Source organism: Balaenoptera physalus (genome assembly GCF_965194825.1).
Source record: "Balaenoptera physalus genome assembly, chromosome: 7".
Lineage (NCBI taxonomy): Eukaryota > Metazoa > Chordata > Mammalia > Artiodactyla > Balaenopteridae > Balaenoptera > Balaenoptera physalus.
Genome location: NC_138886.1, coordinates 104,164,994 through 104,181,030, shown reverse-complemented (window position 1 = coordinate 104,181,030; position 16,037 = coordinate 104,164,994). Strand labels below are relative to the sequence as shown.

General features: G+C 45.9%; 1 protein-coding gene across 9 annotated transcripts in view; it reads right to left on the bottom strand.

Annotated features, from left to right (window-relative positions):
• Positions 1-16,037, bottom strand: part of SEMA4D (semaphorin 4D) — a gene marked incomplete at its 3' end in the record, with an annotated part of 121,861 nt that overhangs the window by 87,033 nt on the left and 18,791 nt on the right. The window contains exon 1 of one of the 9 annotated variants that reach the window (XM_082471263.1): positions 3,255-3,824. The exons of the other annotated variants lie outside the window; for them this stretch is intronic. Of the gene's footprint in view, positions 1-3,254; positions 3,825-16,037 lie in introns of those variants that run through there. 9 annotated transcript variants of the gene reach the window in all.

Below are 16,037 nucleotides of genomic sequence, written 5' to 3'. Positions count from 1 at the left end.
GCAACATCCGGAACCTTACAAAAGTCAATGTTAGCTACGGGTAACGATAAGAACCAGGGACAGGTACGCACACACAGAAGTTCCCATCCAGGAGCCTCTCGATAGCATAAAACTGAAAACATCCCCAAAGAGAGGATTAAATAAATGAGAGTATATAAAGGGCCAGACTGGCACCAGAGTGTGCGTATGTGTCTTTCTGGACACATGACCTTGAGCAGATTGCTGTGGTTCTGAGTCAAACCTCCTCAGCCAACCAAGGAGGTAATGGTGATACCCGCTGCCCTACCTGAGGTGTGTTGACACATGAGGAAAACCATCAAAATAAACCTTTAGAAAGTGCATCCACCTGAGTTTTTCTCCTACACTGGAGAATGGCATATGGATAGAAAACCACAGTGTACAAACCCTGGAGAAAGTCCTGGGGTCAACATGTGTCTTCAGTAACAAATGAATTAATGGATCAGATTTAACAGAAGGGGAGGATGAGTTTTAGCAAACCGCTTTTCCTAGCAGCTGATTAAACTCGGTTTGGGTTAGGAAGGGAAACCCTCAGGGCCTACTGAGACCCAAACTGCAGAGCGAGGTGCTGAAATCACACACGCACATGCCACCCTGGCTGCGACATTCTCTGTGTAGCCAAAGGGAAACGCTTAGAAATCGCTCTGCACCACTGTGCTGTAAATACTTGAAACTTGATTTCTCATGAATACAGATGTTGGGACATTTCACTAACTTCCCTCCAAAACTTTGGTATGGTGCCACAACTCCTCACAGAAATGAACGGCGGTAGCCATGCGTTACTTACGATAGGAAAACCGGCAAAGCTGGTTTCAGGAGAGAAGTGGGGACTCCGAGGGAAGGGGGGGGACAACCTCCGAGGGGGACAACACTGATGTGAGCAATAACAAGCAGCCGTCGGATAGGTGGTGGAGACGCTGCTTCCTCGCGGATACCCATGTAACACGAGAGCTGTGTTTCCTTTACAAAATAGATTTTTTTTTGGTACAATGATGCAATGTCTTAAATTTGAAGGAGTGAAAATGCCCCCAAACATCAGCCGACAGAAAACAACAAATGCCTATCACTTAAAGCAAAAACAAGCCAACGACACCTTGAACTGAAAGCTGTCCTTGGCCATTTACAAAAGCACCAACAGCCTTCTTGAGGTGAAAATCTTGAGCTCACACCAGCCATTTTCTGTCCAACAATCCAGTCCCTTCTGCAGACAGGGGTTTGTCTCCGTTCAAAAGGACTACTCCGGGGGTTCCCACGATCAAGGCTGGACCTTTCTCTTTCTGCTCAAGGTCACAACCACCTGCTTATTGCAGTTGGTTTTGGACAGCAGGGAAAGGTCCCTCCCCACATGGCCAAGGGACTGGGAAAAGCCAGGGTCACTGAGGGCCGAGTTCAAACCTGAGGTCGCACCAGAGTGAGGGCCCCACGAGGAAGACTGACTGAGACTCGGGCCAGTTAGGGGTTCAACCTTCACACGTGGAGGCCGTGCTTTAGGTCTGCTGGGAACATGGGGTGCCAGGGAGTCCTCAGCCCCTGAGGGACAGGCTGGGCCAACTCCTGGCCATTACCACAAGGCCCGGAGAGCTCAGGGGGTGAGGGTCCTGCTCTCTGCTCAGCTGATGACGACACCTAGCACGCAAGCCCCCTGGCTCCGAATGCATGGGATTTCTGTTCTTGGCACTATGCCCTCTCCACAACTATAAACATCTGGCTTGCTCAACACAGCACTGGACTTGTGATAATTAATCAATACATGCTGACTGACCTGGCAGGGCACACAGCACCAGCCCAGGAAGATGACTTCTTTTCAAAATATCACCCAGACAAGACCAGGAAAGTCCACACGTGAAGTGCTCACCTACCCTCCATGACCAGATTCTCATTCTAAAAAAAAAAAAATCCCAGCCCACCGCATGCCACGGAGGACATACAGGAGGCGCTGGAGGACTGAAAACCAGCACCGCCCAGTGAGAAGGGCTGGCAGCTCAGCCAAGGGCGGATGGTTGTTAAAAGGTCATTTAAGAAAATGGCCACACGTTAAAAATGTTATTTAACTCATTATTCACGAGGAACCAAGGAGACATTACAGTGCCTTCAAAGAAGGCACAAGATTATATGGAGGCCGAGGGAGGAGGAAAGGGGGTGACTGCTTAGTGGTACGCAGCAGTGAAGTACCACTTTCATCACGCAGGGGGTGATGAAAACGTCTTAGGACTAGATACAGGTGGTGGTTACACACACTGTGAATGTCCTAAATGCCACTGAGTTGTTCACCGTAATGTGGTTAACTTTATGTTATGTGCACTTCAGCTCAATTAAAAGAAAATACATATATATATATATATATATATATATATATATATATATATATATATATATATATATATAAATAAAGAAATATGGAAATGAACTTCCAACAGGCACAAGACTGGATTTTTCCGTGGGAGGAAGTCAACTGCCCTGCCACTGGAGAGAATTCATTTGCCTGTAGACAGGCGAGGACTGTCTTCATGGCTGTCAATTACGTACAACTTACAGAGCTGTACCAAGACAGACAAACCCCACAGGCTCCAATGTTCCATCCAAAGGATGCTCATTCCAAAGTCCATGGTGGACGGACGGGAGGGCAGAACTGTGAGGTTTGGGAGGGAAGGGGGCTCAGGACCCGGCAATGGTACACAGTGAGGTGAAGGGTGAAGTGGTACCCAGAAGGACTCCTGCATTTCTAGAGGGGAGTGGGGGATGAGGAGAGCTGGGGAGCTGGGAGCAGGGAGGAGGTTTGTCCCGACAGCGTAAGGGACGCAGGTCCTGGAGCATCACGTCCAGCGAGAGACCCAGCAGTGTCCCAGCAGCCCCTCCCAGGCGTGGGCCATTCCCAGCAAGGAACTGCAGCCAGCTGGGGCATGTACCAATGCAGCTGACACATAAATTGCTGAATGATAGGAATGAAAGAGTCCCCCTTACTCAAATGAAAAAACATGCTGATCACTTAGGTCTGTGCTCACACAGCCTTGAAAATAAGGAACAGGGACGCCAATCCACTTTCAGAAATGCCTTTTCTTTCTGCCAAACTAGAATTCTTTCCAGGGTTTCTCGAACATCTCTAAGAACCCCTAACATCAGAGAGAGGGGGGCACCTGGGGCCTTCTCTTTCTTTGAAAAGAATCACGCTCTAGGAAGCCACACAGGTTTACCCCAGGTCTGTCCACCCCCCAAGACCCCTTCCAGCCTGCACACACCTGCTCAGACACGCTGATACCAAGCAGACCATATTCCTCAGAGGTCAGAGGAGAGACCATTCTTGGGGCACACGCTTCCTTGAGGCCGCCCAGGGAGTCAGTGAGGTTCCTTCTGTACAGAACACATGCTGTGTCATGTCGAGAGGGCATGTGCTTCCGTCTGCACAAGGCCACGCTTGAGAAACATCCGTCTCAAGGCCTGAGTTGGTCACATGCATGCACGAGTTCCTCGGTGACAGCCAAACTGTGCTCTTTTCACTGTAATTTGTGTGCCCTAATCAACACCCTCATATCCAGTCCCCGGACAGTATATGGCAACGTCTGCAGTCCTGATGGTCGGCGTTTTCAGGTGAGTTCTCATGTGACACCAAAGGAGGTAACTGCCAGGACGCGAGGTTTCCTTGCTGGGTTCACATGACGATGACACGTGAACACCACGCCCGTTACCGGAACCTTCTGCAAGGATGCTGCTCCACTTCCACTGCCCTCTCCTTACTATGTAACTCTTAGGTTCTAAGCCACAAGCTCCAGAAGACACGGCCCAAAGAGGGTTTTGTTACTCTTTTACAAGCAATCAGAACAGAAACTAAAATGTCACCAAACTCCTGGAAAGAAACAGAATGATTAATCTGCAGAGCTAATCGTACAGGTAAGAATTAACAGGGGCTCCCCCTCTCAGCTGTCAAAGCTGAACACTCTCCGTGAAAAGGAGTGGGCATTCCTTCCCCACCATGTCCCCACCTGTGCCCCGGCGCCTGCCTCCCTCCTGGCGCCACGTGCGGACAAGGACACAAGGACACGGGGAACGGGTGGGAGAGCGTGCCTCCGCGTACTTTCACGCCCTCGCAGCCTAGCTGCCCATCTTCTGAGACCTCAGAACTAGATGGTCTTGGGATCTCACGTGGGACGCCCCCCGAGGCACCACGCCAGCATGTGGTGCCCACAATTCAGCCCCAAAGGAGACTAGGGCTGCAGGGGCTAAAAGGATTTATAACCAAACTCTCTCGCAGGAGGGGCTGATTTTAATTCCCCTCCTTTCTGTACATCCTACAGTACATGTGCTACTTTTATAGTAAGGGGGAAAATTACACCTAGAAGAATTACAATTCTTTTTTTTTTTTTTTTTTAATTATTTATTTATTATTTATTTTTTTGGTTGTGTTGGGTCTTCGTTTCTGTGCGAGGGCTTTCTCTAGTTGCGGCAAGTGGGGACCACTCTTCATCGCGGTGCGTGGGCCTCTCACCATCGCGGCCTCTCTTGTTGCGGAGCACAGGCTCCAGACGCGCAGGCTCAGTAGTTGTGGCTCACGGGCCTAGTTGCTCCGCGGCATGTGGGATCTTCCCAGACCGGGGCACGAACCCGTGTCCCCTGCATTGGCAGGCAGATTCTCAACCACTGCGCCACCAGGGAAGGCCCATGAATTACAATTCTTGAAAGGCTCCCCACCCCACTTTTGGAAACAGCCCTCCAAAGACCTAAGCTGTCCTGGTGGCTAGTATCCAAGCCACGGCCCCTCACCTGGAACTTCCTGACCAGCCTGCAGCAGGCAAGCAGCAGAAGGACAGACTGAGCTGCCACAGGACTGTGATACAGTGACTAAAGCAGGGTGGTCACTGTGCCAGGCCCGGTCCTCCTGACTTGCAATCATTTAGGAAACTCTGTGCCCCCTAACCTCGCCAGGGCCTGCACAGGTTTCCAAACCCTTCTGCTTTTGCAAAAACCTACTTTCTTTCTATTGCTCATAAATGCCTCTCTTATTCTAAAGCCCAGTGTGACACAGTTTTTCTTTTTTTTAATTAAATGAAGCAAAATTAATCTTGCTTGACAAATTACTAAACAACTATGACCCTTTTTCTCACTTAGGAAGATGTCACAATATCAGGGTCAGAAACTGTTACGGTCGGAATGTTTATGTCTCCCCCCACCCCAAATTCATATGTTAAATCCTACCCCCACCCCCGGCATGATGGTATTATGAGGGGGGCCTCTGGGAAGTGAGCAGGACATGAAAGTGGAGCCCTCATGAATGGGATTCGTGTCCGTATAAGAGAGACCCCAGCGTGGTCCCTCGCCCATTTTACCTTGGGACAACACAGTGAGAAGTCCAAGACCTGAACCCAGGCCCTACCCGACCGACAACATCAGCACCCTGATCTCAAATGTCTAGCCTCCAGAGCTGTGAGAAATAAACGTCAGTTGCTTATAAGCCACCCAGTCTGTGGTATTTTGTAACAGCAGCCCAAACCCCACAGCTTTCGTCATTCTAAAAATGTTTACTTTAGGATTCCTGATGAAGGAAGACAAAGTATCATACAGAAGGACACACTATCAACTATCTTCCATCCCCGCCAAATAAACGACCACCACTAAACAGTCTCCACTTAAACCTCTAACTAAAACATACCACTACACTGGCCTTAATTTACCAGGGTTTTAAAAGCAACCCAGGGGCTTCCCTGGGGGCACAGTGGTTAAGAATCCGCCTGCCAATGCAAGGGACACGGGTTCGAACCCTGGTCTGGGAAGATCCCACATGCCTCAGAGCAACTAAGCCTGTGCGCCACAGCTACCGAGCCTGTGCTCTGAGCTTGCGCGCCTAGAGTCCATGCACCGCAACAAGAGAAGCCAATGCAACGAAGACCCAACGCAGCCAAAAAAAAAAAAAAAACGTAACCCAGTTTGTGGCCTTGATTAGAAACAGATGAAACATAAATTAGTCAATACTACAGACACACCACTTGGAACAATCCCCTTAAACACCATGAACAAGGGGGGAATCTCTTCCACCCTTTAGCGAGATTCCACACACCCCCGCCCCCACCCCCCGCCGCCGCGCCGTGTGAAATTGCTCCCTGGCAGCAAACTGATGCTTCCGGAAACACAAGAAGACATGCAGGTCACTGGGGTGCCGTGTATTAACTTTCCACCCCTGGGCACCAAATGCTGCCCAAAAGCCTTAAAGTTCCTCCGAACACACCTCATTTGCTACTCCCTAAAGATACCATGGAAACCCAGGGAATCCAGCCTAGGGAGACGGGGGCAATGCCTTCAGCTAGGATGCTGGCCCCATTCCAAAGAAAGGCTGCATTTCAGACACTAGGTCTAATACATTCCCAAATCCCAGTACCAGGAGAGAGAGGTGTGATCGCTGCAGACCTCACAGACAGTAATGGATAATAAGGGAATACCACGAACAACTCTGCAAGTAAAGTCAACAACTTAAAGGGAATGATCCAATCTCTCAACCACCACACATTACCACAACGCATCATGATGAAATAGATAACCTGAACAATACTTAAAAAATAGAATTCATACTTTAAAACTCTTCTGAGAAAGACATCTCCAGACCCAGATGGTTTTACCAGCAAATTCTACCAAACATTTAAGAAAGAACATCAATTCTACATAAGCTCTTCCAGAACACAGAAGAAAAAACATTTCCCAACTTAAATGAGGCCAGCATTACCCTGATAACAAAACCAGACAAAAATAGCACATGAAAATTGCAGACCAACATGAACACAGATACAAAAATCTTCAAAAAATATTAGCAAATTTAATCCAGCTACATATATACATATATATATATATATATATAAATGGTACACCACAACCAAATGGAGTTTATCCCAGAATGCAAGGCTGGTTCAATACATAAAATCGATCAATGTAATCTACCATATTAACAGTCTACAGAAGAAAAACACACAAGCATATCAATTTGTGTAGAAAAAGTATCTGAAAAAAATCAGCATCCAATCATGATAACTCTCAGCAAACTAGAAATAGAAGGGAACCTCTACAGTCTACTAACGGACATCTGTGAAGAAACCTATAGCTGACATGATACTCAGTGATGAAAGACTGAATGCTTTCCCCTAAGACCAGGGACAAGGCAGATGTCCCCTCTCACTGCCTCTATTCAACACTGCACTGGAGGCCTGGCTAGTGAATGAGGCGAGAAAAAGATATAAAAGGCATACAGATTAGCAAGGAAGAAATAAAATGGCCTTTTCACAGACAGCATGATTGCCTCTGTAGAAAATTCCAAAGACTCTACAACAACAACAAAAAAGCTCTCAGGACTAACAAGTGAGTTGAGCAAAACCACAGGATACGAGATCAGTAACAGAAAATGAATCATCTTTCCATGTACTCCCTATGAATGATGGTAAATTGGTAAGTTGAACTTCATCACAATTAAAACGTTTTGTTCTGTGAAAGATTTTGTTACAAGAATTAAAAGACAAGTTACGGACTGGAAGAAAATATTTGAAAACCCCAAACCTGACAAAGAACTTGTGTTCAGAACATAGGAAAAATTCCCAAAACTCAACAGGAAGAAAAAACCAACCCAATAAAATAAGAGACACTTCACCAGGGAGGATATAGAGATGGCAAATAAGCACGTGAGAAAATGATTAATGCCATTAGTCACTAGGAAATGCAAATTAAAACCACAAGGAGACACAGTGTATGCAAATTAGAATGACTAAAAAAATGGTGCAGCAACTGTGGAAAACAGTATGGAGGTTTCTCAAAAAACTAAAAAACAGAACTACCATATGACCCAGCAATTCCGCTCCTGGGTATATATCTGAAAAAAACAAAATCACTAAGTCGAAAAGATACATGCACCCCAATATTCATAGCAGCATTATTTACAACAGCCAAGCTATGGAAGCAACCTAAGTGTCCATCAACAGATGAATGGATAAAGAAGATGTGGTATAAATATATATATATATATATATATATATATATATATATATATATATATATACACACACACACACACACACACACACATACAACGAAATACTACTCAGTCATAAAAAGAATGAAATTTTGCCATTTGCAGCAACATAAATAGACTTGGAAGGCATTATGCTAAGTGAAATAAGTCAGAGAAAAACAGATACTGTGTGATATCACTTACACATAGAATCTAAAATTACAACAAACTAGTGACTATAACAAAAAAGAAACAGACTCACAGATATAGAGAACAAATTAGTGGTTACCTGTGGGGAGAGGGTTGGGGGGAAGGGGCAATACAGACAAAGGGCACTAAGAGGTACAAACTATCAGGTATAAAATAAGCTACAAGGATATACTGTACAACACGGGGAATATAGCCAATATTTTATAAGAACTATAAATGGAGTATAACCTTTAAAAATTGTCAATCTCTATACTGTACACCCGTAACATATAATATTGTACATCAACTATACTTCAATTAAAAAAAACCTACTAACAAAACCAAGTATGGGTGAGAATGTGGAGCAACTGGAACTCTTACAGGTTGTTGTTGAGAATGTAAAACAGGACAGACACTCCATAAAATATTTTGGTAGTTTTTATAAAGTGAAACACACACTTACCATATGGCCCAGAAATCCCACTCTTGGGTATTTATCCTAAGTAAATGAAACCATACACTCACAGAAAAGCCCTCACATGAATGTTTATGGCAGCTCTATTCAAGCGTACAATGGACTACTACTCAGTGACAAGAAAAAAATCAACTGTCGATCACACAACAGCTTGAATGAGCCTCAAAGGTGTTATGCTTAAGAAGGAAGCCAACCTCAAAAGGCCACCCACTCTATGGCTCCATTTATAGGAAGTTCATGAACAGGTAAACCAGAGGGACAGAGTAGGTCAGTAGTTGTATGTGGTCAGGGGTGATGGGGGGTGTGAATATAAATGATAATACAGGCATACCTCATTTTACCAGTACTGCCCTTGGCAGATACTGTGTTTTCTACAAATTGAAGGTTTGTGGCAACCCTGCATTGACCCAAGTACATTGGCACCATTTTTCCAACAGCACTTGCTCACTTTATGTCTCTATGTTACGTTTTGGTAATTCTCACAATATTTTAAACTTTTCCATTATTATTATATTTGTTATGGTGATCTATGATCAGTGATCTCTGATGTTACTACTACAACTCGCTGAAGGCTCAGATGATAGTCAGCATTTTTTCGCAATAAAGTATTTTTTTTGCCTTTAAAAAATTTTTTAATTTTATTTTTAATTTTTATTTTATATTGGAGTATAGTTGATTAACAATGTTGTGTTAGTTTCAGGTGTACAGCAAAGTGATTCAGTTATACATATACATGTATCTATTCTTTTCCAAATTCTTTTCCCATTTAGGTTATTACAGAGTACTGAGCAGAGTTCCCTGTGCTCTACAGTAGATCCTTGTTGGTTATCTATTTTAAATATAGCAGTGTGTACATGTCAATCCCAAATTCCCAATCGATCCCTTTTCCTCACCCTTCCCCCCGGTAACCGTAAGTTCGTTCTCTAAGTCAATAAGTCTGTTTCTGTTTGGTAAATAAGTTCATTTGTTAGGCAGAAGACCTAAATAGACATTTCTCCAAAGAAGACATACAGATGGCCAAGAGACACATGAAAAGATGCTCAACATCACTAATTATTAGAGAAATGCAAATCAAAACTACAATGAGGTATCACCTCACACCCATCAGAATGGCCATCATCAAAAAATCTACAAACAATAAATGCTGGAAAGGGTGTGGAAGAAAGGGAACCCTCCTACACTGTTGGTGGGAATGTAAATTGGTACAGCCACTATCGAGAACCATATGGAGGTTCCTTAAGAAACTAAAAATAGAGCTACGGTATGATCCAGCAATCCCACTCCTGGGTGTACATCCAGAGGGAAACATGGTTTGAAATGATATATGCACCCCAATGTTCATTGCAGCGCTGTTTACAATAGCCAAGACATGGAAGCAACCTAAATGCCCATCGACAGATGAATGGATAAAGAAGATGTGGTACATATATACAATGGAATATTACTCAGCCATTAAAAAGAATGAAATAATGACATTTGCAGCAGCATGGATGGACCTGGAGATTATCATACTAAGTGAAGTAAATCAGACAGAGAAGGACAAATATCATATGATATTGCTTATATGCAGAATCTAAAAAAATGATACAAATAAAGTATTTTTAAATTAAGGTACATATACATTGTTTTTTTTTTAGACATAATGAGATTGTACACTTTTAATAGACTACAGTATAGTGTAAACATAACTTTATGTACCTGGAAAGCAAAAATTTCATGTGACTTGCTCTACTGGAATATACGTTTTATTGCAGTGATCTGGAAACGAACTTGCAATATCTCCGAGGTCTGCCTGTACAGGGGAGAATTTGGGGGGATGGAACTATTCTGAATCCTGATTGTGGAAGTGGTTACATAAATCTATACATGTATTAAAGCTCACAGAACTGTACACCAAAATAAGCATTTTTACTATAAAATAATTTAAAATATGAAGGAAAAAAGAGTAAAAGCACTACATTAATTTGATTCAAATGTTTTTAAAAACACTTCACTTTTAGCCAGACACAAAAGGACAATACTCCATAATTCTATTTGTCTGAGGTCCCTAGAGTAGCGAAATTCATAGCGACAGAAAGTAGAATGGTGGGTACCAGGAGCTGGGGGAGGGGGACTAGGGAGTTGGTGTTTAATGAATTTGCGCAGAGTTTCCGTTTGGGAAGATGAAAAAGTTCTGAAGTGGATGGTGGTGATGGTTGCACAACAGTGTGACTGTACTTAATGCCACTGAACTGCACACTTAAAAGTGGTTAAAACGGTAAATTCTATTTTAAAACAACTTTATCAGAAAAGTAGATTTACAAAAGTGTACTTGTATGAAAATAAAACAATAAAAGGGAGTTCTAAAAGCAGGAGGTTAAAGCTTTAACTGCGGATCACTCTCTGCAGACTTGTGCTGCTTGGTCTGGCGTGTGGCTTCCAGACTTTCCCTGCATGCACCATGCACGCAGGCTCCGTTACACATGGGACAGGGTCTGTTCATAATGTGATCACAAACCAGACAGAGACCCTGAGTCAACTTGTCCAGTCCTTTGGACTTTCAAAGAATCATGCTTTTGCTTCCCACGAGAGGCAACCAAAAAGTCGGTAAAATACGTCGATCGTCTGAAGAAGCATTTTGCACTTTTAGCCATACCTGAGCTGACCAGAACCTTAAACAGACCTGCATGTAGATAGAGGGCTATGGAGACTCTGGCCCAATCAGTCAGTGACAAGTTTGGACCCTGTTCCTCATCTCCTCCTTGATATCACGAAGAGAAGAGGGCAGAGAAAGAAGGGGGGTTACACCCCCATGGCAGTATTTCTGGGTCCCCGCAGCTGCAGTGTGTGACCCATGCTCCTGATTCAGGAAAGTTCTAGCTACCTTGAAGCTTCTGGGCAGGGTCCTCCCACCACTCCCACTGGCTGCCAACAGACTGAACCCCAATGATGTCCAAATGCACACTGCAGCTTCTAGATACCTGGCATCTATAAACACCAAAAATAAACACAACCTGACTCATTCGCCCAGCTCACAAGCTTGCATCACAAGCTTCTGAATGGTAATTAACCCTCGTTTAAACTCCACGTTGGTGGTGGAGTCAAGAAATCATTGGCATTTTGATCCAGATAAGAACACCACAAAGATTAGGCTGGACAAACAAAATAAAAACCTATCTGCGTTGTTTCCAAGTTCTTAGTTTCTAGCAATATTCCTTTGTGTACACAGATGAGAGAGCCAAGTAAATAATCTCTGTAAACTGTGTTTAAATTAGCGTCTCTTTCCTTCTCTGTGGTTAGGCCTCTAACCCTTCATCTTCCCTGCAGAACACAAGCTTCAGCAGACATGGACCATTTTTGAAAAACTACATACACTTCGTCATCTCTTTCCAGTTTGATTCCCAGAACATCCTGACTGAGGACAGGGCTGAAAAATGAAAAACGATCAAGCCGCTGGTTTCCCAAGCCCCTACCTACAGACCTGTGTCCCTCAAAGAGAAAGAAGTCAGAAAGAATGTTTGTTCACTGACACATCCCTCCTGGCTAACCTTTCCACAGTGTGTCAAGACCAGAGATCTGGTCTCAGGTCTGTCACTGGGGAGCCCCCGGATGTCCCACCGGGCCACCCTAAGAAGTTCTAGAAGGTGCTTCTGAGAGGAACAGCTGGTGCCTTAGGACCTGGGGGCAGGGGGAGACAGAGCTGCCACACTGCTGTGGCACTCGCCGCTGTCACCAGGCGTCTCCAGCGCCAGCTCTCCAGCATCCCAAGTGGCATCCCAGCTGGCCTCCCGGGTTGGGAGAGGGTCAGGCTCGGGCGCCACAGAGGCCCGACAGCCCCTGAGCACCAGGAGAGCCACACGCTCAGGCATGCCCCCGGCTGCCAGGGTGGGCCGCGCTTTTCTAACAAATGGCAAGACAAGAGGCTTCGTGGGAACCTTCAGAGGCCTGGGGGCAGCTGTGCCCGCACCGTGCCCCACGCACCCAGAGACCAGGAGAGGTTGAGGGTCCCCGGGAACCTAGTGACGTCCCTCTCTGAGCCTCAGCCAGCTCAGAGGTGTGTGAGAAGCCACCAGACACACCGAGTGCCAGGACTAGAACTGACGTTCCCTCCTGCCGCCCAACCCTGGGTCACAGCCCTGGCACCCATGCCCCTCGGGCTCCCGCCTGCCACCCTAAGCCCTTCCACCTCTGGGACCAGCCCACTCTCCCATGCATGCATGCATGCATTCATTCATTCATTAGCCTCAAACAGTGCACCCGATGGAAAAGAATGAGAAGAGCCATCTTCCTTCATCAATTTGGGGAACCCTGCAGAGCTCCTGTTGGTCTCCCTTCCCTTATCCACCAAGCAGGCCATTTCCAAGCCTACAGAAACTGGAGGACCAGGCCAAGCCTGCCTGGGGACACCACACTGCTTTTCTTCTGTTTCACTGTGATTATTTATCGTCCAATTAACAACACAGCCAAGAGGCCTGATAAGAACGTGCCAGGCGGACAGGTCAACTTCAGCGGCATGGAGGACAGGAAAGGACAGCCAGACCATGACCCAAACAAGGGTTTCTGCTGGAAAAAGAAAATACCCGGATGCGGAGCACCAAGCCTTTCAGCTAATAAATACTTCCACCGTGTCCATGTCAGGAAATGAAGCATTTTATAGAAAGAGGATGACAAGTATCCTCCCCAGAGGCACCTAGGGAGTCACTCAGGCCTAAACATGGGGCCAGAGGTGACAGAATGAAGGAGCAGTCCCAATGAGGCCCCAAGGCAGCAAGTATGGGGCTCAGCTTGCACCAGGCCAGAGCTGTGCTCCCAGCGCCATCAGAATGCAAGAAATGTTACCTTCCTCCACACTGGCACTGGGCCCCGTGGCCTCTGGGAACGAGCCACAAGCTCCTGCCTGCTCAGGAAGCAGGTCACCCCTCGTCCTTGTACACCCTAAACAAGCTCATGCACCTAATCTATAACCCACCATGGGGTTGAGGCACTTGGGGGTGTTGATCAGGACGGTTAATTTTACACGTCAACCTGGCTGGGCCACGATGCCCAGATATTTGGCCAAATTATTCCAGAGGCTTCTGTGAAGGTATTTTTTGAATGACATCACCATTTAAATTGGTAGACTTTTGAGTAAAGCAGATTACCCTCCATAATCTGGGTGGGCCTCATCCAATCTGTTGAAGGTCTTAGTAGAAAAAGCACTGATCTTGCGCCAAGAAAGAGGGATTCTGCCTCCAGGCAGCCCAAGTCTCCAGCCTTCCCTGCAGGTTTCAGACTTGCCAGCCTCCCCAGTCACAAAAGCCAAGTCCTCAGAATAAACCTCTCTCTCTCTATGCACACACAACACACACACACACGCACACCACTAGTTCTGTTTCTCTGGAGAACCTTGACTGATACAATCAGGGCCACAGCTTCCAAGATGCCACCCAGCCTGGGCCACCCCCGCTCTGGAGCAGAACATTACTGTGGACAGAAAGCCTCTATGAGCACACGGCACCCTATGAAGGGTTCAGTGAAAAGCCATGTGTGCGAACAGGACACACAGCCCAACATCTGTCTGGGGCGCGTAACTGCCTCCCAGGAAAACAGGCTGCATTACTTATGACATTTTGATGAATTTTCACTTGTGCATTGTCATTCTAAACAAGCAGGAAGCGTGGAGGGGGTGTGGGGAGGTGAGTTTTATCATCTGGCTAAAAATACAATCAAAATGATATATAGAAAACTAGTTCTATAAGCCTCCTAGTGAGCAGAGACTCCTAAATCCATGAAATCCTTTGGGAATGCAATCCTCCAGTTCTGCTGTGCACTATTTTTCAGGAATACATGCACACACAGAGGCACACATGCACACGAACACACACACACAGCCAATTCCAAATATCACCAATTTCTTTTTTGGGCCCCACCATTCACGGGGGCCATTGCATGTCCTGCAGGCAGGTGGCCAGGCTAGCACAGCCAAAGCAGACTGATGCCTGTCCCAGAGCAATGGACATGAAAGGCTCGGACCGCTCAGGTCACCCCCACCCCTCAGATGAACCACAGAAGCAGGCGATGGCCCCACGGGTCTCCAATCAAAGTTCATTTGTATCTATTAAAAAGCTTACGGATGAAATGCTTTTAAATAGGCTTTTATTTCCCAGAATACTCTAAAATGAAAGAAATTCCCCAAATCGATAAAATTAGCGAAAGAGCAACAGCTCAATTTCTACTAAAGTGAATAATGAAGTGGATAAAGACCAAAGTCAGGTGCTTCAAGGAGAAAATGCAAACAACTAATAAACCGCAAACAAGCAAAGGGGTCAGAGACCCATGACCTTCCCTTCTCCTGATCACACTGGTGAGGAGTAAACACACCAGTAATGCTCCGGGGCGGGGAGGTGAGGGGAAGAGAGACTCTTGTGAGCTTCGGGGGCACAACGCTGTCCTGGCAGACAGCCCAGCCACTCCGGTCAAAATTAAAAGTGCATACACCCTTCGACTCAAATATTTCCATTCTAAGACTCCCATAGAAATACTCACTGGAGTACACCACGAAAAATTGTCAAGGATGTGGCAGACTAGAGAGACACCCAAATTTCCATCATGGGGTAAGGGACACAGGGTACACTGTCCTCAGAGACTCGTGCATGCACAGCCTCACGGTGCAATGCAGAGCACGCGTGTCAATGCCACAGTGCTGAGTGAAAAAAGTGAGTTGCAAGACCCTCTAAGGTGTGACCCCACCTTTGGGAAACCACCATCTATATGCATGTGTACAGGTGTGTGCACGCACATATGTGTGTATGTAAATGGCACAGAGAAGACCTCAGAAATGCAGCTGGCAGTGGCATGTACCCTGGGCACGAGGAGGTCGCTTTTACTCTTGGCTTGCTTCCTTCGTTTTCAAAACAATAAAAACGCCATTAAAATAAAGGAAAAGTTAGTCAGCATATCTGACTTCCTGTTCACACTAAAGATTCAACGGGTATTTTCGTAGAAAAGCTACTTAAAAGTAAAGGTTCCAGCAGCAGAGATAAAAACCCACATAAAAAGATAGAAGGCCCTTTCCTGTTTCCCCTCTGAGTCAATGCAAAATTATTTAACAAAGCAGCAAGTTTCCACCACACTCTCATTTCTATAACTTCCCACGAATGCAGAAAGCAGCCGCAGTTTCCATTTTCCTGCTGATAAAGCCTCGCTGAACTATATCCTGGAGAAGGTGAATGCCTGCCAGCCCAGTCCACACCCCCTCTCCCTGCACCCAGCCACCAGGCCAGTCCCCACCCCAGCAGGGCCACCCGCCTCCTCCCAGCCCCACACAGTACTTCTCTTGCCTTCTCATGTGCTCCAGGTAGCTTGCAAAGAACATTGACTCAGAGCCTGTGAATGTGACATTATTTGGAAAAATATTTGCAG